This window comes from Eschrichtius robustus, chromosome 10 (genome assembly GCF_028021215.1).
Source record: "Eschrichtius robustus isolate mEscRob2 chromosome 10, mEscRob2.pri, whole genome shotgun sequence".
Classification (NCBI taxonomy): domain Eukaryota; kingdom Metazoa; phylum Chordata; class Mammalia; order Artiodactyla; family Eschrichtiidae; genus Eschrichtius; species Eschrichtius robustus.
Window position 1 is genome coordinate 29783214 of NC_090833.1, and position 26765 is coordinate 29809978.

Below are 26765 nucleotides of genomic sequence, written 5' to 3' on the forward strand. Positions count from 1 at the left end.
CTTCTAAAATGATCAAATGGTCATCTAGTAAGATATTTTTCCAGGCTGGACCTAGGCAACCCACATGGATGCCAAAACTTGTCTCAACATGAATAATACTTTCCAATGTTATAGTCACAGAACCAGAAGTTTTTAAAATTAAATAAAAACAAAACCAGAAAACATGTTCTGCAATCAGACAAAAGAGTCAGACCATACCATGTGTCAGACAGAAGGGAGAAGCGCATTTTGGCTATTTTGTGATCAGAAAATTCAATAGCAGCTGGATATTTGGGTCATATTGTATTGATCAACAATAACTGCAGAATGCACAGGTTTGGTTTCCAAAAGGTTCCATGTTTCTGTGAAGCAGATGAACTGACATGAGGATAATACACTTTTTGGTTACTTGTTCCTGATAAATATTTACTGCAATGTTTTATACACATGAATGATTCAAATTGCAAGTGGCCTCACTGATTTAAAGTTCCCCAATACCCCACTTAATCATATTCCAGCATCACTGTACCTGATTTATCAGTGATAAAGACCAAAACTGTGAAAATATACTCGTTTACTTTCAAGTTGTGCAATTCAGCTTTGTCTTTCACTATCATCATCAAAAATTTTCTTTCATTTGCTTTAATAAGAATGTATTTTCTTCTATGATACAAATACAAGTCTTGAAAAATATATAATTATCATGGAAACGTATGAAATGTTTATTTTTTTATGTCTTTATTGGAGTTTAATTGCTTTACAATGTGTTAGTTTCTGCTCTATAACAAAGTGAATCAGCTATACACATACATACATCCCCATATCCCCTCCCTCTTGCATCTCCCTCCCACCCTCCCTATCCCACCCCTCTAGGTGGTCACAAAGCACCGGGCTGATCTCCCTGTGCTATGTGGCTGCTTCCCACTAGCTATCTATTTTACATTTGGTAGTGTATATATGTCCATGCCACTCTCACTTTGTCCCAGCTTATCCTTCCCCCTCCCTGTGTCCTCAAGTCCATTCTCTATGTCTGCGTCTTTATTCCTGTCCTGCCCCTAGGTTCTTCAGAACCTTTTTTTTTTTTTTTTTTAGATTCCATATATATGTTAGCATATGGTATTTGTTTTTCTCTTTAAAAAAAAAAATTATTTATCTTTTGCTGTGTTGTGTCTTCGTTGCTGTGCGCAGACTTTCTCTAGTTGTGGTGAGCAGGGGCTACTCTTCCTTGCAGTGTGCAGGCTTCTCATTGAGATGGGTTCTCTTGTTGCGGAACACGGGCTCTAGGTGCACGGGCTTCAGTAGTTGTGGCTCACAGGCTCTAGAGCGCAGGCTCAGTAGTTGTGGCGTACAGGCTTAGCTGCTCCGCAGCATGTGGGATCTTCCCAGACCAGGGATCGAACCCGTGTCCCTGCACTGGCAGGTGGATTCTTAACCACTGCACCACCAGGGTAGTCCTGTTTTTCTCTTTCTGCCTTACTTCACTCTGTTTGACAGACTATGACATTACCAATAGCTAAATTGTAAAGAAAAATAATTTTACATAAAATAAGAGCAATGTTTTAAGTGAAAAAATTTAAAGAGTGTATGTCGTCTTTCAATAGTATAGACATTAATTAATAATGACTCAGTGACATAGTAGTAAATGTTTTACTGGCTCTCAAAATTTTAAAATATGTATATAAAAAGAAGCCCTGAGTTTAAACTAATTTCCATAAATACTTCTACCATGGCAGATTTCAGGCCACTAACTTGACATCCCTGAAAACAGAGTTTGAAAGAGTTGTGCATAATTGGCCCCAGTGAGCTGGTATGAGCTAGCTCCATTGCATCACTACTTATATCTCAGTAATCTTTGGAAGGCACACCAAAAACTGTAAATAATAGAAGTTAAATAAATATTCATTAAATCAAGGAAAGTACAGTTGTTTCAAAATTACACTATTTAATTACAACTATAAGTTTCAAAATTGATCATCAATTAAGTAAATAACTCATTCTAATCTAATACTTCCTCCAATATAATCACTTTATATTTTCGTCAGTAGGACTCAATGCTTGCCACTCTCCTTGAACGATTCTCTACCACACCTAAACTACTGAACTACTTTCAGTTTTGCTGTTTATTTATTCTTTCTCAACTTTACATCAATCTATCTATATAACCTGAATGGGTACTCCTTTATTATTTTTCTTTATTTGTCTATGTTATGTATATTCCTAGTGTATATTCAATATGTTTGTAATATATACTTAATATACACCTATAGCTAATCTATATTCATCTGTATATATATGTATTTATTCATGCCCATACCAATATCCATGCCCATTCTTACCCCTATGGTGTACTGATGTCTAACAATTTTTTATAATGATGTAAAGCTTTGCTTATAATTCACAATTTGAGCCAAATTACTTTAAAAAAATCAATATTAATTGGTTTCTACCAAAATATAAATGCTAATATTAGATTTATTTTTCCTGTTTTTCGTAAAAGGCAAAATTTAAGTATCATGAAGATTCTAAGCCCTTAAAAAAGTTGGTCAAAGAATGCTAATGAAGGTAAAAGAAAAAAGTCAAGTTTCTGATGCAGGAGATAAAATTTGTCAAGTCCATGTTGGTTACCTAGATGGAGTCAAAATGCATCTGAGGATAAAAATCCAAAAAATTTCTATCCTCTACTGATTTTGTTCTTCCTAATTCCAAAATAATTTTAGATAAATTTTAATAAAATACAGAAAATAAAACAGGAAAATACAAGGGCAAAAATGGAGTTCTAAGTTTCATGCTAAGAAAAGAAGAGATTAAAAATACAGCTTGAGATGAAAGAGTTACTGTAATTGGTCAGTTTTTTGGTTTGCAAGGCAAAAAAATTAAAATTGTGATACATATTTCTTTCTTTTAAAGGAAAATACCATTAAATTTCCAAATTTGAAAATGTAGCTTTTCCTCATAGTCTTATTCAAGGTAGATTTCCTTAGGAATACTTCAGGTAAGTATCCTCTGTGAATTAAATATTACCAGGTAATTATTTGTTTATAGGAGTTTGCAGTTATAGCTCACATTATATGTCATAGCAATATTTTTCATTCAATATTTGTTATCCCAGACCTAAAACTTGTTTAACACCAATAAAACCACACCACCTGTCTTCAGTAAGAAAGTGGGAGATGACATTTACAGAGATTAAAAGAACTTCTTATACTTCTAAAAAGTTATTTTTCATTGTGATCAGAAATATTTCTATCATAATCACTTTGAGAAACTGAAAAATATTTTTTCCAGGTTCTACCTCTGCCCTGCGAAGCCATGTATTCAGTGTACAACAATGAGAAGCTTAGAGCACCTGTGAAAAACATTTAGTCAAATAGTGTGTACCAGGTAATAAAATTTGGAAGACCCTGGAGAAGTGTGAGGTTGAGACAGAATTGACTCCACAGAGCATGATGAAATACTGTAATCAATTTTTATCTTCAGGCATCCACTTTTATTTCTTTGTGCTTCTTTAACTCTCTCCTTCCCCTATAATTTAACTCTTTCTTTCTCTCATACACCACTGAAATATTTCCTGAGCATTCTGCTCTTCAGTCAGATCACTTTTTCTACCTTTATTATTGACCATGGAGAAATCTGACCATGGTGGAAAGAGCACTGAGCCTAGAGATCATCATGTGCACTGTGTCCAATTAAAAATAATGCATAGGAAGAATTTAAGAGTGAAAGAAAAACTCAGTAAATTTCAAAATTTATTGAAAAAACTCTGTAACGCTGGCTGTGAGGGAAGGAAGAGAGCATACTCATTTTGTGGGGAAGTTGCTCAGTGCATATCAACAACTGTATGCATCTACTGCAAGCCATTAACCAGAATACAGTACCAGAGAGGGTGGCCTCAGGTACAAGTGTAGCTCAGCAAAGGCAGTGGACATCAGAGGATTCAACATTAAATAATTGTATATCTTAAAAAGTGTTAGAATATGATGGCACAGCACCCAGGAGCAGGTGGTACTGTACAATGCAGGTTGACAGAAAGTCAGTGTCTCTAAGGAATTCTATCAATATATATCAGACCTCAAGCCAACTCAGTGAGTACAGAGAAAGAACTTTCATTACTTGGAAGGATAGTAAGAAAATTGGCAAAGATGCCATTCTAAAGCAACCAGAATGCCTGGGAGGTTCTCTAGTTATGGATAAGGACCATTAACTAATTAGTCAATGAATGAATCAATTTAAAAATTAAAAATCAACTTCAGGGATGAAGAACCAGTTTGAATCAGCAGGAAAAGCTGTTTAGTGCTGATCCATAAAGTATGGAATAAAAGCCACTAACTAGAGTTCTAGAAAATACAAGACACTCAGTTAAATATGAATTTCTGATAAATAATAATTGCAACATTTTGGGACATATATATATTTTTAAAAATCCATTGTTTATCTGACTCAAATTTAACTGTGTCTTGTATTTTTTTCTAAATCTAGCAATCCTAATTTAATCACAACTGCATGTGAGAAACTAGCCTTGTGTACTGTCCCAGGCTTGAATCTGCAAGAGAGGACAGCTTTAGAAACAACTTGAGTAAGAAGAATGTAGATAGAGGTTGGGAATCAAGCAGTGCCAAGTGTCTCTTTGGCATAAGTCTTGGAGGTGAAGCCAGTTTCCTTAAACTATTGATTTTTAACAACTAATCCCTTGATTTATGCACAGTATTGCCATGTATGCAGCCTGCCATGGATTGCAATTTCTAGTCTGTACCACTTAATTAAGGGTAATATGCCATAACTCTTGAAGTCTATGCAACTGAAAACAGGTAGATATTTTGTGTGTGTGTGATGGTTTTCCTTTTTTTTTTATCATCTTTATTGGAATATAATTGCTTTACAGTGTTGTGTAGTTTCTGCTGTACAACAAAGTGAATCAGCTGCATGCATATGTATATCCCCATATCCACCCTTCCTGTGTCTCCCTCCCATCCAGGTGGTCGCAAAGCATCTAGCTGATCTCCCTGTGCCATGCAGCTGCTTCCCACTAGCTATCTATTTTACATTTGGTAGTGTATACATGTCGATGCTACTCTCTCACCTCGTCCCAGCCCACCCTTCCCCCTCCCCATGTCCCCAAGTCCACTCTCCACGTCTGTAGGTAGATATTTTTAAAATAAATTTTAGTTTGAACTTTAATTTTAGTCCTACCTACAATAACACTCATTTCATGATGTCTATACTTTATTACAATCTTTTAATTCCTGGAAGAGTTAGCCTTCTTGATTTGTCTCAGAAATAAATTATGCCACTCAAATGACTCATTATCAAGAATGATTGTGTCCACAGATGGATGAAAGGAAAAAGAAAAACCCAAGTGTGTATATGTGTGTGTGTATATATATACATATACACACAACAAAATATTATTCAGCCATAAAAAAGAAGGAAATCCTGTTATTTGTGAAAACATGGTTGAACCATGAGGGTATTACGCTAAGTGAAATGTTAGACAGAAAAAGATAAACACTGTATGATCTCACTTACACAGAATCTAAAAGAGCCAAACTCAGAGAAGTAAAGAGTAGAATGGTGGTTGCTAGGGGATGGAAGGTGGGGAAAATGATGAGATGTTGGTCGAAGTATATAGATTTCCAGTTATAAGACAGAAAGGTTCTGGGGATCTAATATACAGCATAGAAACTATAGTTAATAATCCTGAATTATGTACTTGAAAGTTGCTAAAAGAGTAGATCTTAAATGTTCTCACTACCAAAAAAAGTAGTTATGTGAGGTACTGGATGTGTTAACTTATTTGGTAATAATTTCATAATGTATATGTGTGTATCAAATTGTTACATTGTACATCTCAAACTTATACAATGTTGTATGTCAATTATATCTCAATAAAGCTAGGGATAAAAAAAGAATGATTACTAAAAACAAATAGCTGAACTCTAAGCTAGATATCAGTAGCACATTCTGAATTCTTCATATCCCCATATCAGGCAGCATAATTTGTAATTCCTTTCTCAGATAGGTTGCCTAGAAGAGGAGACTTGAGATATAAACTCATACTTTTGCCTCAGATTTTACTCTATCAGTCTCCTAATGCTAGTCATAACTCTGCTAATAATATGATTCTATAATTGAGGCTGAAATTCTATTGCCTGGGAATTTATGGTTTGTAGTATTAGTATCCAAACATATGAAACCTTTATGCTATCCCCAGAAGCTCATGAGTTTGGGGTATAAGGCAGTGCTTTATCCCTTTCATATCTTAAATGGCGATGGAGATGACAGTGACTATACCTATTTTAGGTAATGACAGTGTTCTTGTGAAATTACTGTTTTTTAATTACTAGTCCCTGCCTCTTTACTACATTTTAATACCAAAAGCAAAACGAGGTCCTAAGGCCACTTCCTAAAGGGTGGTGTTTTTATTAGTATAAAAAAAAATGCTGGCAAGTGTCATAGAGTTCTGGAGCCTAGGAGAGATGTTTTGACTGGTTTTTTTTTTTTTCCCTCCATATTTTTCAGGGTGTTTTAAATTAGAAAATGCTACATAGTTTGCTCTACTTCTTTTTTAAAACCACTACATGCAATTAGTAGGAAAACATTAAGTAATAGGTTAAGAAGAAATTCTTTCTCTTTAGTGCATGGGTGAATGAGAGCACACTGTGATTGAAGGCATCTTAAATCTCACTTCAGGGAAGTGACTTGCTTCAGATCACAAATAAGACCTGTATCTTGCTGGCTGCTTATACCAGAAGACTAAGAAAGAAGATACAAATCATAGAATGAGAGCACTGAGGGCAAATTCTTTGTCCACATCTCCTTAGAAACATTTCCAGTGCTTTTTAAAAATGGGATATAGATTTTTATGATAATAAAAAAAATTATTTCTACATAAGAGTGATCCATAGCAAAGGCTACACTGGAAAAGAGTTTGCATTATAAAACTTTTGTAAAACTATACCCTGGTACCAGTGTTTGGGATTTTACTTTGTCTACTCTTGGGATGTCATTGTTTGTCATAAGAGCAAAAAGCTTGTTAAGATGCTTCAAGCCAGACTCAATGCACTACAATTATCTGCAAAACCACAAAGAAAATAGGGATAGAGAGGGAGAAAAAAGGCTAATAATAGATGTCAAAATCTTTAAAAATTTCCCAAATAATGATAGCCTGAGTTTTTGTAGTTTATGGAAAGAAATGTGAAACATCATGGTTAAAAATATTAGATCTGGAGCCAGAATGCTTCTCTATTCCTTAATAGTCGTTTGAACTTTAGTTGGCTACTTTATCTCCCTTTTCCTCAGTTTGTGCATTTGTACAATGAGAAGAAGAATAATAATGATGATAAATGTTGATGACAATGATGATAATATATTTATTTTATTGGATTGTTATAGGAATTAATTAAGTTAGTACATAATGAGTGCATAGAACAGTGCACGTAATAAACACTCCATAGGCATTAGCTAATATTTAATGTGTCCTCTGTTCCAGGCATTGTGATAGGCATATTTCTATATATTGTAGCTGAGTTTTCAAGTAACCCTGAAAATAAGGACACTTATTATCCATACTTTTTTTCACATAGGGAAACTAAGGTTTACAAACTGCAAGTTATGTGCCCAAATTATAGCAAGTTAAGGTTTGCATCCAAAATATCTGAATATCTAAAGAAGTCTTAAAACTCAAAATATCTGAACAAACACCTCACTAAAGAAAATCTATGAATGGAAAATAAGAATATGAAAAGATACTCAATATCATTTGTGAGGTAAATGCAAAGTAAAACAGCAATTAAACACAAAGACATGCCTATTAGAATGGCTAAAACTCAAAACTCTTGCAGTACCAACTGATGGAAAGAATATTGAGCAGCAGGAACCCTCATCCCTGGCCGGTGCGAATGCGAATGGTGCAGCCACTTTGAACGACCTTTGCCAGTTTCTTACAAAGAAAAACAAAGTCTTACTATATGATCCAGAAATCAAGTTCCTAGATACATACTGAACTGATTTGAAAACTTATGTCCACCCAAAAAACTGTATATGAACATTTGTAGCAATATCATTCATAATTTCTGAAAACTGGAAGGTATCAATGTGTTCTTCCATTTGTAAATGGAAAAAAATTTGTGATACATACATAAAATGGAATACTCTTCATCAATAGAGAGGAATGAGCAATAAAAACACATGAATGAATCATAAATGCATATTGATAAAGAAGCTAATCTGAAAGGGTTACATACTGTATAATTCCATTAATGCGACCTTCTGGAAAAGGCAAAACTATAAAGATAGTTAAAAGCACAGTGGTTGCCATGGCTGGAGAGTTAAATAGGTGAAGAATAAGGAGTTTCTTAGGTCAGTGAAACTATTCAGTATAATACTGTAATGGTAGATATATAACACTATGCATTTGTCAAAACCAGTAGAACTTAATGGCACAAAGACTAATATATGCAAACCTTTATATATGCAAATAAAGAAAAACACTTAAGAAGTTGTTGGATCCCAAGATGGAATTATGACTGTGACAAAAGAATCTAACTGTATTACAAATGTTTGAAATAACCTCATGAAAATGTTCTTATGTAGGTGACTTTGGAAATGGATGGACACATAAAAATAAAGCAAAAAGGAACCATGCATAGCACAGTCCTCTTTTGGGTAAAGTGTTTCTCACGGAGAACTGGTTAACAGTTCTTAAACCACTCACTTCATGTATATAGTGGGATGAATAATTGTGTAAAAAGATAGCAGATGGTGGGATCCACGCTTCTCACTGTTGGAGTGGTACGTTAGACAGAAACAAGAGGGGAAGGCTAGGATTATCCATGTGTTAATAGATTAGAGTTGGAGACATCAGTATGAATTCGTGAGAATCTAAATATAAAAAATAAGTAGTTAAATATAGAAATATGAATTTGGGTATAGGCACAGGTTAGTATTACACATATATTACCTTGTTCTATCAGCTGAAATGCATTAGAAACAGGAAAATCTTAGTAGCACAAGCATACCTTGTTTCTAGAGTTTCCAATATTGTCTCCAATAACAGGAACCATGATCTTCGAAGAAATGCTTGATTCTAGGACCAGGGCAGAAATAACAAAGCAAGCCTGGAGCATTTTATAGTGCCAGAGAATAAGAAAGTAATAAAAAAGAAAAAAAGAATCAGTGATGGGGTCTATCAAAGAGACACAGCAAGCAACTGAAAGAGCTCCCAATGGTCAAAGTGGAATCATGTTATATTCAACATATCCAAGGCATAAAATTTTATAGGAAAAGCTGAGACAAAAATAAAATTATTGTGGAAAAGTAAGACAGAGCTCGTGCATCAAATACATATAATGAAGTTTTGTGTGCTTGAAAAAGAACATTAAGTAAAATTGAAGGCAATTTGAATAAAGTATGTATTTAGTTAATAATTATGTATCATAGTGTCTCATTAATTGTGAAGAAAGTACCATACTAGTGTAAGATTTAAATAGTAAATGAAGCTAAGTGTGGGATATTTGTAAACTCTGTGCTATCTTCACAATTTGTATGAAAAGCTAAAAGTTTCCTAAAATAGATCACTAATTAAAAAGCATCTATATGGAGTACACACACACACGGAACAGATACAGAATATGGATTTGAATACATATCTTCCTTCACTTATGATGGAGTTACATCCTGATAAACCCATCATAAGTTGAAAATATCATGTCTAGAGAGCTACAATCTTAAAAGATTTCCCAAAAACATTTTTAAGAAACCCAAGGTTTCTGGCTGTGATATTTGTACTTTTGAACTCTGCATTGTTGGTACATTCAAAGTAATGACACACTGTGAAATCTGTCTTTTCTGTGAAGAGTGGAGCATGCTATGAATTCGAGTCATGTTTTAAGGTTTAACACACACAAAACACACATCCCTCTGTCTGTTGTGGCACTTATATTCTATGTTTCATATTTTCCTCGACTTCCAATGGGGTTACATCCTGATAAGCCCATCACAGGTTGAATATATTGTATGCCAAAAATGCATTTAATATACCTAACCTGACAAACATCATAGCTTAGCCTAGCCTACCTGAAACGTGCTCAGAACACTTACATTGGCCTACAGTTGGGCAAAGTCTTCTAACACAAATCCCATTTTATAATAAAATCTTGAATATCTTATGTAATTTATTGAATACTGCACTGAAAGTGAAGAACAGAATGGCTGTTTGGGTACAGAATGGTTGTAATGTGTTGGCTGTTTACCCGCGTGATGCTGTGGCTGACTGGGAGCTGCGGCTCGCTGCCACTGCCTAGTGTCTGAAGAGAGTATTATACCTTCGCATATCACTAGCCTGGGAAAAGATCAAAATTCAAAATTTGAAGTACAGTTTCTTCTGAATGCATATCACTTTCACACCATCATAAAGTTGGAAAAATACCATAAGCTGAACCATTGTAAGTTGGTTTCCAACAGCATTTGCTCACTTTGTGACTGTGTGTCACATTTTGGTAATTCACACAGTATTTCAAACTTTTCATTGTTATTATATTTGTTATGGTGATCTGTGATCAGTGATCTTTGATGTAACTGTTGCAAAAAGATTACAACTTGCTGAAGGCTCAGATAATGGTTAACACTTTTTAGCAATAAAGTAGTCTTTAATTAAGTTATGCACATATTTTTTTAGACATAATGTTATTGCCTATTTAATAGACTAAAGTATAGTGTATGCATATTTTATATGCACTGGGAAACCAAAAACATTATGTGACTTGCTTTATTGGGATACAGTATTTGCTTTATGGTCTGGAACCAAATCTACAATATCTCCAAGGTATGCCTGTATACATTCTTTTCAAGTATGAGTTGTTCCACTATATCCCTCACCAGTTTCTCTTATATTTAATGTCTTATTTTAACATGGTACATTTGTCATAACTAAGAAACCAACTTTGGTACATTATTAACTAAACTTCATCTCCGTGATTGAATCATATTTCAAGTGAAGATGGAAGTAGAAGATTATTCCACTAATGTACTCTTTCTGTTCCAGGATCTCATCCAAGATATCAAATTGCATTTAGTTGTCCTGCCTACTTTGTATCGCCATTCTCTAACAATTTGCCTGTCTTCCCTGGGTTTTCATTACTTGGCAGTTTTGCAGAATACTTTTAAGGTATTTCATAGAATGTACTTTAATTTGGGATTTTCTCTTACATTCCTCTTGATTAATTTGAGATTTCTGTTTCTGAAAGAACAAAGATGAAATACCCTTTTTATCACATAAGGTCAGGGGTACATGCTATCAACATGATTTATAACTGATGATATTAATTTGATTCACCTGGCCTAGGTAGCCTTTGCCAGTTTTCTCTACTATACAGTTACGTTTTTGCCATACTCTCTTCCTTGGAAGTAAGTCATTAAGTGTTACCTGCACACAAGGGATAGGGGAGGTGATTAAGTTTCACCTCCTGAAGAGGAAAGTATCTATGTAAATCACTTGGATTATATTTCAAGGAAAATGTTTCTCTTCTCCCCTATTTATTTAATCACTTATTTACATAAGTATGGATGCATAGATATTTATTTTTTGCTTTGGGTTACAATCCATTAATGTGTTTGGATAGTATATTTATATTAATAATATTCATTAAAATATTAATACCATTTTTTGAGTGACATCATTAATTTTGATTGAAAGGCATTTCAAGTTTGCTTCAAACCACTTCATTTCTCATTGCTTTCTAGCCAATTAAATGACTTCTTATAGTTACTGTTTTTAGTTAAACATGAGGTTCACGTATAAACAATTTAATTTATTATCACATGGTCTCCCATCCTTCTCCTATTTCTGAAGTCCTTCACCTATTCTCTTTTTTAATTGGCCAGATGAATCTTTGGAGGTAGGAATATTACCAAATATGAGTGTCAATCTCATTATTAATAAAATCATGGCAGGTCTTTTTCATGATTTGTCATAAATAAAAAGGAAACCAGTTTTCTCTTTATCTATTATATTTTTGTTTTAATTTCAACAGGATTGTAAAAAAATTATAACATAAATAAGGAGATTTGAAGCTTACAACTTACTGATACATCTTGTTTGGAGTTAAGATACTTCTGGGCAAAATAACATGCTGTTTTATTACCAAGTATCCAGTATATATGCAGTCATTCTCTCTTGTCCACAGTAGAGATTGCACATTAAGATGTGTTTCAGTGTATATACTTATTTTAAGCTCTCTTAACATTTATGTATTCCATATTCTTAATGCTAGATTACATTGTACCTGGGGAACTTGATTGCCAGTATTGGAGGCAAGGGGAAAATGTCACTACCTGAATCCTGGAGAGGTTATGTGGAAAAGTGTCCACCACAATATCTTAGTACAACACTCATCTTTCCTATAAAATTACCCTATAACCTATGGAAGAGAAAATAAACAACAAAACAACAATAACAACAAATCCCCAATGAAATAACTCAAAAACTTAGGAGAATCATCTAAACCTTCGAGTCTAAAGTAAACCAAACCATCTACAAAAACTGATAAAGATGCAATGCTCCTATTTTTAAATGTTTATGTTTAATAAAAGGTGCATGTATTTCAGATATACAACATGGTATTTTGATATACAGAGTGAAATGATTACTACAGTCAACCTAATTAACATATAACCTCACACGCTCAAGATTTCTTCTTGTGTGGTGAGAGTACCTATTCTCTTAGTAAATTTCCAGTATTCAATACAGTATTATTAACTGCAGTCATCATGCTGTACATTAGATCTCTAGACTTATTTATCCTACATAACTGCAACTTTGTATCTTTTGACCAACATTTTCCCATTTCCTCCACCTCCCTGCTCCTGGTAACCACATTTCTACTCTCTGCTTCTATATATGCAACTCTTTGAGATTTCATATGTAAATGAGTTAATTCTGTTTTCTCTTTCTGACTTATTTCACTTAACATAATGTCTTCCAGGCTAATGAATGTTGTTGCAAATGGCAAGATATCCTTTTGAAGCTGAAATATATATATATAAATATATATATTTCTTTATCAGTTTATCCACTGATGAGCACTTAGGTTGTTTCCCTATCTTGGCTGTGGTGACTAATGCTGGTATAAACATGGAAATGCAGATATCTCTTCCAGGTAGACTTCACTTCCTTTTGGTATATACCCAGAAGAGGGATAGCCTGGATCATGTGGTAGTTCTATTTGAACCTCTGTATTGCTTTTTGTAATGGCTATACCAATTTATATTCCCACTAACAGTGTACAAAAGTTCCCTTTGCTCCAAATCCTTTCCAACACTTACTGATACCTATAATCTTTTAATAATAGTCATCCTAATAAATGTGAAGTGGTATCTCACTGTGTTACTGATCTGTAATTCCCTGATGATTACAGATGTTGAGCACTTGTTCATATAGCTGGTGGCCATTAGTGTGTCTTCTTTAGAAAAATATCTACATAGGTTCTTTGTCTATTTTTAATTGGGGTTTGGGTCATTGTTCCTGTTGTTATTTAATTGTGTGAGTTTCTTATATATTTTGGATTTAACCTCATATATATATATATAAAACTATTTACATATATATATATATATATATATATATATATATATATCTCAGCAGATACATATGTATAGTCTGCAAATATTTTCTCCTATTCTGCAAGTTGTCTATTCACTTTATTGTTCTTTTTTTTTGGCTGTACAGAAGTTTTTAGTTTGCTATAGTCCCAATTGTTTATTTTTAATTTTGTTGCCTGTGTTTTTGGTGTCTTATATAAAAATCATTTCCAAGGCCAATGTCAAGGAGGTTATTTCCTTCTAGGATTTTACAGCTTCATGTCTTATGTTTAAGTCTCTAGTCCATTTGTTTTATAACATCTTTATTGGAGTATAATTGCTTTACATTGCTGAGTTTCTGCTGTATAACAAAGTGATTCAGCTACATGTATACATATATCCCCAAATCCCCTCCCTCTTGCGTCTCCCTCCCACCCTCCATATACCACCCCTCTAGGTGGTCACAAAGCACCGGGCTTATCTCCTTGTGCTATGCGGCTGCTTCCCACTAGCTAGCTATTTTACATTTGGTAGTGTATATATGTCAATGCCACTCTCTCACTTCCTCCCAGCTTACCCTTCCCCCTCCCTGTGTCCTCAAGTCCATTCTCTACGTCTGCGTTTTTATTCCTGTCCTGGCCCTAATTTCTTCAGAACTTTTTTTTTTTAGATTCCATATATATGTGTTAGCATATGGAATTTGTTTTCCTCTTTCTGACTTACTTCACTCTGTATGAAATACTCTAGGTCCAGCCACCTCACTACAAATAACTCAATTTCGTTTCTTTTTATGGCTGAGTAATATTCCATTGTATATATGTGCCACGTCTTCTTTATCCATTCATCTGTCGATGGACACTTAGGTTGTTTCCATGTCCTGGCTGTTGTAAATAGTGCTGCAGTGAATCTGGTGGTACATGACTCTTTTTGAATTATGGTTTTCTCAGGGTATATACCCAGTAGTGGGATTGCTGGGTCATATGGTAGTTCTATTTTTAGTTTTGTAAGGAACCTCCATACTGTTCTCCATAGTGGCTGTATCAATTTACATTCCCACCAACAGTGCAAGAGGGTTCCCTTTTCTCCACACCCACTCCAGCATTTACTGTTTCTACATTTTTTGATGATGGCCATTCTGACCGGTGTGAGGTGATACCTCATTGTAGTTTTGATTTGCATTTCTCTAATGATTAGTGATGCTGAGCATCCTTTCACGTGTTTGTTGGCAATCTGCATATCTTCTTTGGAGAAATGTCTATATAGGTCTTCTGCCCATTTTTGGATGGGGTTGTTTGGTTTTTTTGATATTGAGCTGCATGAGCTGCTTGTATATTTTGGAAATTAATCCTTTGTCAGTTTCTTCGTTGCAAATATTTTCTCCCATTCTAAGGGTTGTCTTTTCGTCTTGTTTATGGTTTCCTTTGCTGTGCAAAAGCTTTTAAGTTTCATTAGGTCCCATTTGTTTATTTTTGTTTTTATTTCCATTTCTCTAGGAGGTAGGTCAAAAAGAATATTGCTGTGATTTATGTCATAGAGTGTTCTGCCTGTGTTTTCCTCTAAGAGTTTTATAGTGTCTGGCCTTACATTTAGGTCTTTAATCCATTTTGAGTTTATTTTTATGTATGGTGTTAGAGAGTGTTCTAATTTCATTCTTATACATGTAGCTGTCCAGTTTTCCCAGCACCACTTATTGAAGAGGATGTCTTTTCTCCATTGTATATCTTTGCTTCCTTTATCAAAGATAAGGTGACTATATGTGCATGGGTTTATCTCTGGCATGGGTTTATCTCTGGGCTTTCTATCCTGTTCCTTGATCTATATTTCTGTTGTTGTGCCAGTACCATACTGTCTTTTTAGCTTTGTAGTATAATCTCAAGTCAGGGAGCCTGATTCCTCCAGCTCCATTTTTCTTTCTCAAAATTGCTTTGGCTATTGGGGGTCTTGTGTGTTTCCATACAAATTGTGAAATTTTTTGTTCTGGTTCTGTGAAAAATGCCATTGGTAGTTTGATGGGGATTGCATTGAATCTGTAGATTGCTTTGGGTAGTAGAGTCATTTTCACAATGTTGATTCTTCCAATGCAAGAACATGGCATAACTCTCCAGCTATTTGTATCATTTTAATTTCTTTCATCTGTGTCTTATAGTTTTCTGAATACAATTATTTTGTCTCCTTAGGTAGGTTTATTAATAGGTATTTTATTCTTTTAGATGAAATGGTAAATGGGAGCATTTCCTTAATTTCTCTATCAGATTTTTCATCATTATTGCATACGAATGCAAGAGATTTCTGTGCATTAATTTTGTATCCTGCAACTTTACAAAATTCATTGATAAGCTCTAGTAGTTTTCTGGTAGAGTCTTTAGGTTTCTCTATGTATAGTATGGTGTCATCTGCAAACAGTGACAGCTTTACTTCTTCTTTTCCAATTTGGATTCCTTTTATTTCTTTTTCTTCTCTGATTACTGTGGCTAAAACTTCCAAAACTATGTTGAATAATGGTGATGAGAATGGGCAACCTTATCTTGTTCCTTATCTTAGAGGAAATGGTTTCAGTTTTTCACCATTGAGAACGATGTTGGCTGTGGGTTTGTCATATATGGCCTTTATTATGTTGAGGTAAGTTCCCTCTATGCCTCCTTTCTGGAGAGGTTTTATCATAAGTGGGTGTTGAATTTTGTCAAAAGCTTTTTCTGCATCTATTGAGATGATTATATGGTTTTTCTCCTTCAATTTGTTAATGTGGTGTATCACATTGATTGATTTGCGTATATTGAAGAATCCTTGCATTCCTGGGTTAAACCCCGCTTGATCATGGTGTATGATCCTTTTAATGTGGTGCTATATTCTGTTTCGCTAGTATTTTGTTGAGGATTTTCACATCTATGTTCATCAGTGATATTGGCCTGTAGTTTTCTTTTTTTGTGACAACTTTGTCTGATTTTGGTATCAGGGTGATGGTGGCCTTGTAGAATGAGTTTGGGAGTGTTCCTCCCTCTGCTATGTTTTGGAAGAAGTTGAGAAGGTATGTGTTAGCTCCTCTCTAAATGTTCGATAGAATTCGCCTGTGAAGCCATCTCCTGGGCTTTTGTTTGTTGGAAGATTTTTAATCACAGTTTCTATTTCAGTGCTTGAGATTGGTGTGTTTATATTTTCTATTTCTTCATGGTCAGTCTCAGAAGGTTGTGCTTCTCTAAGAATTTGTCCATTTCTTCCAGGTTGTCCTTTCTTGGCATATAGTTGCTTATGATCTTTTATATTTCTGGAGTGTTGTAGCTGCTTCTCCTTTTTCTTTTCTAATTCTGTTGATTTGAGTCTTCTCCCTCTTTTTCTTGATGAGTCTAGCTAATGGTTTATCAATTTTGTTTGTCTTCTCAAATAACCAGATTTCAGTTTTATTCATCTTTGCTATTGTTTCCTTTATTTCTTTTTCATTTATTTCTGATCGATCTTTATGATTTCTTTCCTTCTGCTAACTTTGTGGGGTTTTTGTTCTTCTTTCTCTAATTGCTTTAGGTGTAAGTTTAGGTTGTTTATTTGAGATTTCTTGATTCTTTAGGTGGGATTGTATTGCTATAAACTTCCCTCTTAGAACTGCTTTTGCTACATCCCATAGGTTTTGAACCATCTTGTTTTCATTGTCATTTGTTTCTAGGCATTTTTTGATTTCCTCTTTGATTTTTTCAGTGATCTCTTGGTTATTTAGTAGCATATTTTTTAGCCTCCATGTTTTTGTATTTTTTACAGTTTATTTTCCTATTTTTGATATCTAGTCTCATAGCGTTGTGGTCAGAAAAGATACTTGATACGAGTTCAATTTTCTTAAATTTACCAAGGCTTGCTTCCTGACCCATGATATGATCTATCCTAGAGAATGTTCCATGAGCACTTGAGAAGAAAGTGTATTTGGTTGTTTTTGGATAGGCTGTCCTATAAATATCAATTAAGTCCATCTTGTTTAATATGTCATTTAAAGCTTGTGTTTCCTTATTTATGTTCATTTTGGATGATCTGTCCATTGGTGAAAGTGAGTTGTTAAAGTCCCCTACTATTATTGTGTTACTGTTGATTTCCCTTTTTATGGCTGTTAGCATTTGCCTTATGTATTGAGGTGCTCTTATGTTGGGTGCATAAATATTAACAATTGTTATATCTTCTTCTTGGATTGATCCCTTGATCATTCTGTAGTGTCCTTCTTTGTCTCTTGTAATAGTCTTTATTTTAACGTCTATTTTGTCTGATATGAGAATTGCTACTCCAGCTTTCTTTTGATTTCCATTTGAATGGAATATCTTTTTCTATCCCCTCACTTTCATTCTGTATGTGTCCCTAGGTCTGAAGTGGGTCTCTTGTAGACAGCATATAAACAGGTCTTGTTTTTGTATCCATTCAGCCAGTCTGTGTCTTTTGGTTGGAGCATTTAATACATTTACATTTAAGGTAATTATCGATATTTATGTTCCTATTACCATTTTCTTAATTGTTTTGGGTTGTTATTGTAGGTCTTTTCCTTCTCTTGTGTTTCCTGCCCAGAGAAGTTCCTTTAGCATTTGTTGTAAAGCTGGATTGGTGGTGCTGAATTCTCTTAGCTCTTGCTTGTCTCTAAAGGTTTTAATTTCTCCATCGAATCTGCATGAGATCCTTGCTGGGTGGAGTAATCTTCGTTGTAGGTTTTTCCCTTTCATCACCTTAAATATGTCCTGCCACTCCCTTCTGGCTTGCAGAGTTTCTGCTGAAAGATCAGCTGTTAACCTTATGGGGATTCCCTTTTATGTTATTTGTTGCCTTTCCCTTGCTGCTTTTAATATTTTTTCTTTGTATTTAATTTTTGATAGTTTGATTAATATGTGTCTTGACATGTTTCTCCATGGATTTATCCTGTATGGGACTCTCTGTGCTTCCTGGACTTGATTGACTATTTCCTTTCCCATATTAGGGAAGTTTTCAACTACAATCTCTTCAAATATTTTCTCAGTCCCCTTCTTTTTCTATTCTTCTTCTGGGACCTCTATAATTTGAATGTTGGTGTGTTCAATGCTGTCCCAGAGGCCTCTGAGACTGTCCTCAATTCTTTTTCCTTTATTCTGCTCTGCAGTAGTTATTTCCACTATTTTATTTTCCAGGTTACTTATCTGTTCTTCTGCCTCAGTTATTCTGCTATTGGTTCCTTCTAGAGAATTTTAAATTTCATTTATTGTGTTGTTCGTCACTGTTTGTTTGCTCTTTAGTTCTTCTAGGTCCTTGTTAAACGTTTCTTGTATTTTCTCCATTCTGTTTCCAAGATTTTGTGTCATCCTTACTATCATTACTCTGAATTCTTTTTCAAGTAGACTGCGTATTTCCTCTTCATTTGTTTGGTCTAGTGGGTTTTTACCTTGTTCCTTCATCTGCTGCATATTTCTCTGTCTTCTCATTTTGCTTAACTTACTGTGTTTGGGGTCTCCTTTTCTCAGCCTGCAGGTTCATAGTTCCCGTTGTTTTTGGTGTCTGCCTCCAGTGGGTGAGGTTCGTTCAGTGGATTGTGTAGGCTTCTTGGTGGAGGGGACTGGTGCCTGTGTTCTGATGGATGAGGCTGGATCTTGTCTTTCTGGTGGGCAGGACCCCATCCGGTAGTGTGTTTTGGGGTGTCTGTGAACTTATTATGATTTTAGGAAGCCTCTCTGCTAATGGGTGGGGTTGTGTTTCTGTCTCGCTTGTTGTTTGGCATGGGGCGTCCAGCACTGGAGCTTGCTGGCCGTTGGGTGGAGCTGGGTCTTAGCACTGAGACGGAGACAGCTGGGAGAGCTGTCGCTGATTGATATTACATGGGACCGGGAAGTCTCTGGTGGTCCAATGTCCTGAACTCAGCTCTCCCACCTCAGAGCCTCAGGCCTGACACCAGGCTGGAGCTCCAAGGCCCTGTGAGACACATGGCTGCTTCCTTGTGTGCTTTCTCTCCTTGGCCTGATGTGTAGGAGTTGCTCCACCAGTCTTTAGGCTTTTTTAAGGGAAGTTGTTCCACATGTAGCTGTAGACTTATTGTGTCCACGGGAGGAGTGGAGTCCAGCACCCGCTCTGGCACCATCTTGATCCAGAACAGTTCTAATCCATTTTGAGTTGATTTTTGTGTATGGTGGAAGATAAGAGTCCAATTTCATTCTTTTGCAAGTGGATATCCATTTTTCCATTATCATTTATTGAAGAGACAATTCTTCCCCATGTTCATTCTTAGCATCCTTGTTGAAAATTATTTGACTGTGTATATGTGGATTTATTTCTGGACTTTCTCTTCTGTTCCATTGGTCTCTATGTCTGTTTTTATGCCAATATCATGTTGTTTTTATTACTATAGTTTTGTCACATAGCATGAAATCAATAAATGTGATACTTCCAACTCTGTTCTTTCTCAAGATTGCTTTGGTTATTCAGAGTCTTATGTATTTGTTTTGTGAGTGAATAAAATAGCAGCTCTATCATCAAACGGAAAACAAATGCAAAATATTAGGAACTTCATCTCTGATGAGAACTATCAGAACTATTTCCAAGTAATTTGTCAATGCTCCTTCCTGATGATTTTATTTGTACTGGAGATCAAATATATATGACATTCCCTTACCCTAGAAAAATGCATTTCAGAGATAGACATTAATATAAACTAGAAATTAATTTTTAAAAATTTATCTTTCATGGGATATAATTCTCATGGGATAAAACTCAAATGTGTAAAATGCTTTAGAAAGTCATTTGCTTGTATTTCTACCCATTATAGAACTTGTGACATGGTCATTATTAACCTCTTTCTGCTTCATAAATTCTCATACTTTTTCGGATCAGTTTTACTGCAGTGTGATATAGACTACCACAGTGGTCTACAGTAAATTAGCTGTACCCAAAGTCAGTCTGATCCAGATGCAGAAATTTAGTCTGGCATATGGATAATTTTTCAAGCATATAGAACCTCATTATATGAATTTAACACACCAACTCTGTCTTGCTTTTTCACAATAATTTTATTTTTTCTCACTTTTTCATATCAAATTTTATGCCTTGAATATATTGACTATAACATAATAGCGCTTTAATTAATTTATTTTTTTTACTTCTAGATAGGTTATAAATCAGTCGATAAATTAACAACACTTGAAATTATAGACAGCTGAGTGCTCTACAGTGACTATGCAACTCTATTTTATTTATTTTTGGTTGTATTCATTTCAGTAATAGATCTGTCAGTAATGCTTTATGTGTGTTAATTTGATTGGATCAAATTGAATAACTTGGGGCAAAGACTGTTTGGAGAAAGTAAAATTCATTTCTAGATATAAATTGTCTATTAATGTGAGGTTAAACAGAATTGTTTTATGTCAGTGAAAAGATACTAAACAGACATATGTGTTTGCCTGTGTATTATCATAGTCATAATGCAAGTTTGAAGAGGATCTAGGGATGGCAAAAGAAGGCAGTTGTCAATTTTATCTAGAAAGTCTTAGTAAATATCTTCCTGTTTTGTGTTAGGCAACAATGAAAGAAGGAAAAAAGCATTATCAAAACCATTCCCTTCCAGGCTGGAGCAACAAAAAACACAGATGCACAGCCCTAAAAATTCCTTGTTTGTAGAGACTAGAGTTTTACTTAAAATATACTAGAATGTGCCTAATACAGAGTTGAGATTTAATATTTCTATACTTTATGAAATATAGAATTGTCCATTTATTTTTTATTGTTGATTAAAATATTAAATCCCTCATTAGATACTCTGTGTGGAAGTTCTGAACACCTTTCTTTTTAATAATTATTTTGCAAATTTCTGTTGACATTCTTCTAGTTGCCCTATTGATAAACATTTCGTTCTAGATATTTAAGATCCCTTATTTGTGATTATGTTTATATTGGTAAAAGTATAAGTTATGGGGCTTCCCCGGTGGCGCAGTGGTTGAGAATCTGCCTGCCAATGCAGGGGATACGGGTTCGAGCCCTGGTTTGGGAAGATCCCACATGCCGCGGAGCAACTCGGCCCGTGAGCCACAATTACTGAGCCTGCGCGTCTGGAGCCTGTGCTCGGCAACGAGAGGCTGCGATAGTGAGAGGCCCGCGCACCGCGATGAAGAGTGGCCCCCGCACGGCGATGAAGAGTGGCCCCCGCACCGCGATGAAGGGTGGACCCCGCTTGCCACAACTAGAGAAAGCCCTCGCACAGAAATGAAGACCCAACCCAGCCATACATACATACATACATACATACATAAAAAGAATGTAAGCAGACAAGAATAGCATTAAAAAATAAATTTTAAAAAAAGTGTAAGTTATGGTTATGTTTATACTGGATAAAAAGAATAATTTTCACTTGTAAGTTATGGAGTGTTAATCATCACTTAAAATAATAGATTATTACTTCATTATAATCAAGTTTCTCAATATAGACTGGTTTCAGTTTTCAAAAAATTTTATAGCAGGGTATGATGAGATTATATGCAGGGTATTCTAAAACCATCACTGTAGTTTCTTTGCTTTAATAATCTCAGAAATAGAAAAGCTACAAATGTACAATGATACCATTTTAAAAATTATTATATTTATTTTATACTTATTTAATTTTTAATGTTGAATAATAATTTTAAATGAATAAACTTTATTATTTTGAGCAATTTTAAGTTTACAGAATAATGGAGCAGAAAGTACAGAGAGTTCCCATATATGTCCTTACATCCTCCCATAGTGCTCCCTATTATTAACATCTTATATTAATGTGGTATGTTTATTACACTTGATGATATAATATCCATACACTATTACTAACTAAAGTCCATAGTTTACATAAGGATTTAATCTTTGTGTCGTACATTCTATGGATTTTGACAAATGTAGCATGACATGTATACAACTTTACCATAACATATAGAAAATTTTCACTGCTCTGAAAATGCTTGGGTTCCACCTATTCATTTCTCCTTTCCTCCCCCCAAACACCTGACAGCAAATGATCTTTTTACTGTTTGCATAGTTTTGTCTTTTCCTGAATGTCATATAGTTGAGATCATATATTATGTAACCTTTAAGATGAGCTTCTTTTGCTTACTAATATGTGTCTAAGGTTCCTCCATGTCTTTTCTGGGCTTGATAGTTCATTTCTTTTTATGGATGAATAATATTCCATTGTATGAATGTACCACAGTTTGCTCATCCATTCCCTCAATTATTCACATATTGATTGCTTCCAATTTTTGGCAAGTATATACAAAGCTGCTATAAACATTTGTGTGCAGGTTTTTGTGTGGACATAAGCACTCATTTGGGTAAATAGCAAAGAGTATGACTGCTGGGCTCATATCGTAAGAAAATGTTTAGTTTTATAAGAAACTGCCAAACTTCCTTCCACAGTGGCTGTACCATTCTGCATTCCAACAGCAATGAATGAAGAGTTTTTTTGCTCTATCCTCCACAGCATTTAGTATTGTCAGTGGTTTTGATTTTAGCCATTTTAATTGGTGTCACTGGTATCTCATTGTTTTAATTTACAGTCCCTAATGACGTATGCTAGTATCTTTTCATACACTGTTTGAAATCTGTACATCTTCCTTTGCTGAAGTATCTTTTCAGATCTTTTGCCCATTTGTTAATTGCATTGTTTATTTTTGTTGATGAATTTTAAGGGTTCTTTGTAGATTTTGGATGACAGTTCTTTATCACACAAAAGTTTTGAAAACATATTTCCCAGGTATGTGGATTATATTTTCATTCTCTTAACAGTATTTTCATCAGAACATTTAATGAAGTCCAACTTATCATTTTTTTTCCTTCATATAACTTACTTCTGGTACTTTATTTAAAAAGTCATAGCCAAACCCAAGGTTATTTAGATTTTTCTCCTCAGTTATCTTCTTTGAGTTTCCTTAGTAAGAAAGACTTATTTTAATTAGAATAATGGGAATATATCTCAGTTTTTAAAAAAGCAGAAGAATCAGGGTGTGGAAGAGAAGTGCCTGGCAAGTTCCAAGATCCAGATCAGTCTCAAAATTGCATTTTGACAAGATGAATCCACTCCATACTTGCATCACTAACCTCAAGCTTCAAATTTCTTAGAGTGAAAACATCTGTCTGGTCAAACTTAGATTATATGTCTGTCTCTCCACTAGTAAGGAGCATTATATCTGTATGAATAATTTCAAAATGGGAGGCAAAAATGGGTAAGAGCCAATTTCCTAACAACTAGTCAGAAAATTTATGGAAAACTGGTGAGTGTTCAACACACGAGAAAGATCACAACCCCATAAAAATAGTACTATTTTAGCTTATAATAGCATAACTGAGAGTTCCTCAGAGACATTTTTTGTTCTAGCTTCCCATTCACTTTCTTGGATGATCTAAAATATACATACTCATTTTTTCTTCACATATCCTGTTTGTGAAAGTTGGACAAGCAATCCTAAAATTTATGTTCAGTGATTTTTATAAAATACAATCAAGGACTTTTTAAGAAATGCTATTACATTTTTTTTAAAATAAATCCTTAGGGTAAATAAGGACAGGAAAAGAAAATAATTATTAAAGGCAGAGGCCATTTGTCTAAATAAGTATTCTTTATTCCAAGGCATGTCTCTAATGACTAGCTATTAAAATGGACTTCCTAGCTGTTAAGGAGGTAATGGATAAAAGGGAGTTTGATTCATTGATTTTGATTTTGTATTTATGCTCAATGGGGTTCATGGATTACTATCATTTATCCATCAAGAATTCTAAAGCTAAATACTGTCTTCACATCAATCATGGGTGAATATGGCACTGGCCTGTTTAATTGACTGGAAAACGATAATGCACCAAGATTAATAGAAATGGAACATGGATTCTAAATCCTGTTTCTCAATAATAATGCAGTTACTATTGCTCTGGTAAAATTGCTAGGTAAAAATTCAGAAACCATGAAAATATCAATTAAAAGTATTTACTAACCTTAGAAACAAATATAAAGCATCCTTTAAAAATGGCCAACCCATACTAGAAAATTCATTTTCTTTTAATACTGGATGTTATATCTCAACTGTTCTATATACTGTATCTTTTTGTGTAATGAAAGGTCATATGAAATACCAGATTCTGTTGTCAAAGATTGCATGCCTTTGGGAATTTTTTTTTCACTTCTTTGTCATTTGATGAATGAATAAATGGATAACATTCATTCCTTTAATACATTTTTTTTTACACTTACAATTCTCCTAGTACTCTTTTTTTTTTTTAATGAGAACCTCATTCTTTTTTTCTTTTTTTTTTTTAGTTAATTAATTAATTTATTTTTTAAATTTTTTGGCTGTGTTGGGTCTTCGTCTCTATGCGAGGGCTTTCTCTAGCTGCGGCGAGCAGGGGCCACTCTTCATCGTGGTGCGCGGGCCTCTCACCATCGCGGCCTCTCCCGTTGCAGAGCACAAGCTCCAGACGCGCAGGCTCAGCAGTTGTGGCTCACGGGCCCAGTTGCTCCGCGGCATGTGGGATCTTCCCAGACCAGGGCTCGAACCCGTGTCCCCTGCATTGGCAGGCAGATTCTCAACCACTGCGCCACCAGGGAAGCCCTCCTAGTACTCTTTAAGGTGTGAAAGTTACAAAAATAAATAAACATAGTTCCTCCTATCAAAAAGCTTACTTTTGGAAAAGAGGGAATATAAAATTATGGAAACATGAAATTTCTACATAAAAGTCTAAAGATATGACCAGATCAAACAAAAATGGTGTGAATCTTCATCTTTACTGAAACTGGGGAGTGGCCTGAAACCAACATACATACTAAGGTAATTCTGATAGATAAACCAGATGATAGATAAAGCTTGAAATAAATCATGGAGGGATGACTCACAAAAAGAGGTATCTCATTTATGATAAGGATCTTTCCTCTGGGAACCCATTTAAAACAATACAGGTCAATAAATTTAAGAAATTATAGCAGCAGTACTAAAAGAGTAATATTTTCAATAAGAAAATAATAATTAAAAAATCTGTGTAGGGCCTGGGTCTTATCTGGTGAGTGTGTTAGTTTCCTGGGGTTGCTATACAAAGTACTACAAACTGGGTGGCTTAAAACAATAGAAATTTACTTTTTCACAATTTTGGAGGTTAGGCATCCAAACTGAAGGTGTTGTCAGGGCCATGCTCCCTCTGCAACCTGTAGGGACAAATCCTTCCTTGCTTCTTCCTAGTTTCTAGTGGTTTTCCAGCAATCTTTGGCATTCCTTAGCTTTCAGCTGCAGCATCTCAGTCTCTGTCTCCATTGTCACATGGTATTTTCCCTGTGTGTGACTGTGTTCAAATAGTGTTTTCCTTTTCTTACAAGAATTCCAGTCATATTGAGTTAGACTCATCCTAATGACCTCATCTTAATTTGATTACATCTGCAAATATTATGTTTCCAAATAAGGTCACATTCACAGCTACGGATATTAGGACATCAACATATCTTTCTGGGGGACACAATTCAACCGTAAACAGTGAGTTTCCATCTTTATTGCCTACTTATTCTGCTATATGAAAACATTTTATTAAAAAGGAATCTCAACCTCATAATAGATGAGTGAATCTGTCATATGAAGTTGACATTAGTGTGTATAGCATTACATGCCCTCATCAATAAGAATCTTAATACTTATTTTAAGAAAGCATACAACAAAACTTTTAAAAAATAAAAAAGTAGAAATCAATAATGGTAAAAGCAGACATAGAAATACAATGAAATAGAAAACAAGAAAATATTGGAAAGGATAAATTAATGAAAAGCCAGTTTATGTGCTTGATTAAAAAAGTAGAGATAGGGCTTCCCTGGTGGCGCAGTGGTTGAGAATCTGCCTGCCAATGCAGAGGACACGGGTTCGAGCCCTGGTCTGGGAGGATCCCACATGCCGCGGAGCGACTGGGCCCGTGAGCCACAATTGCTGAGCCTGCGCGTCTGGAGCCTGTGCTCCGCAACAAGAGAGGCCGCGATGATGAGAGGCCCGCGCACTGCGATGAAGAGTGGTCCCCACTTGCCACAACTAGAGAAAGCCCTCGCACAGAAATGAAGACCCAACACAGCCATAAATAAATAAATAAAACTTAAAAAAAAAAAAAAAAAAAAGTAGAGATATAATAAAGCATTGAGGTTTAGGAATGAAAACAGATTTATCCATAGATGTAGCAAAATTAATAGATTTTTAAGAGAATGTTACCTGTAATGCATTGTGGAAGTTCAATATCTTATTATTGAGGAAATTAACTGA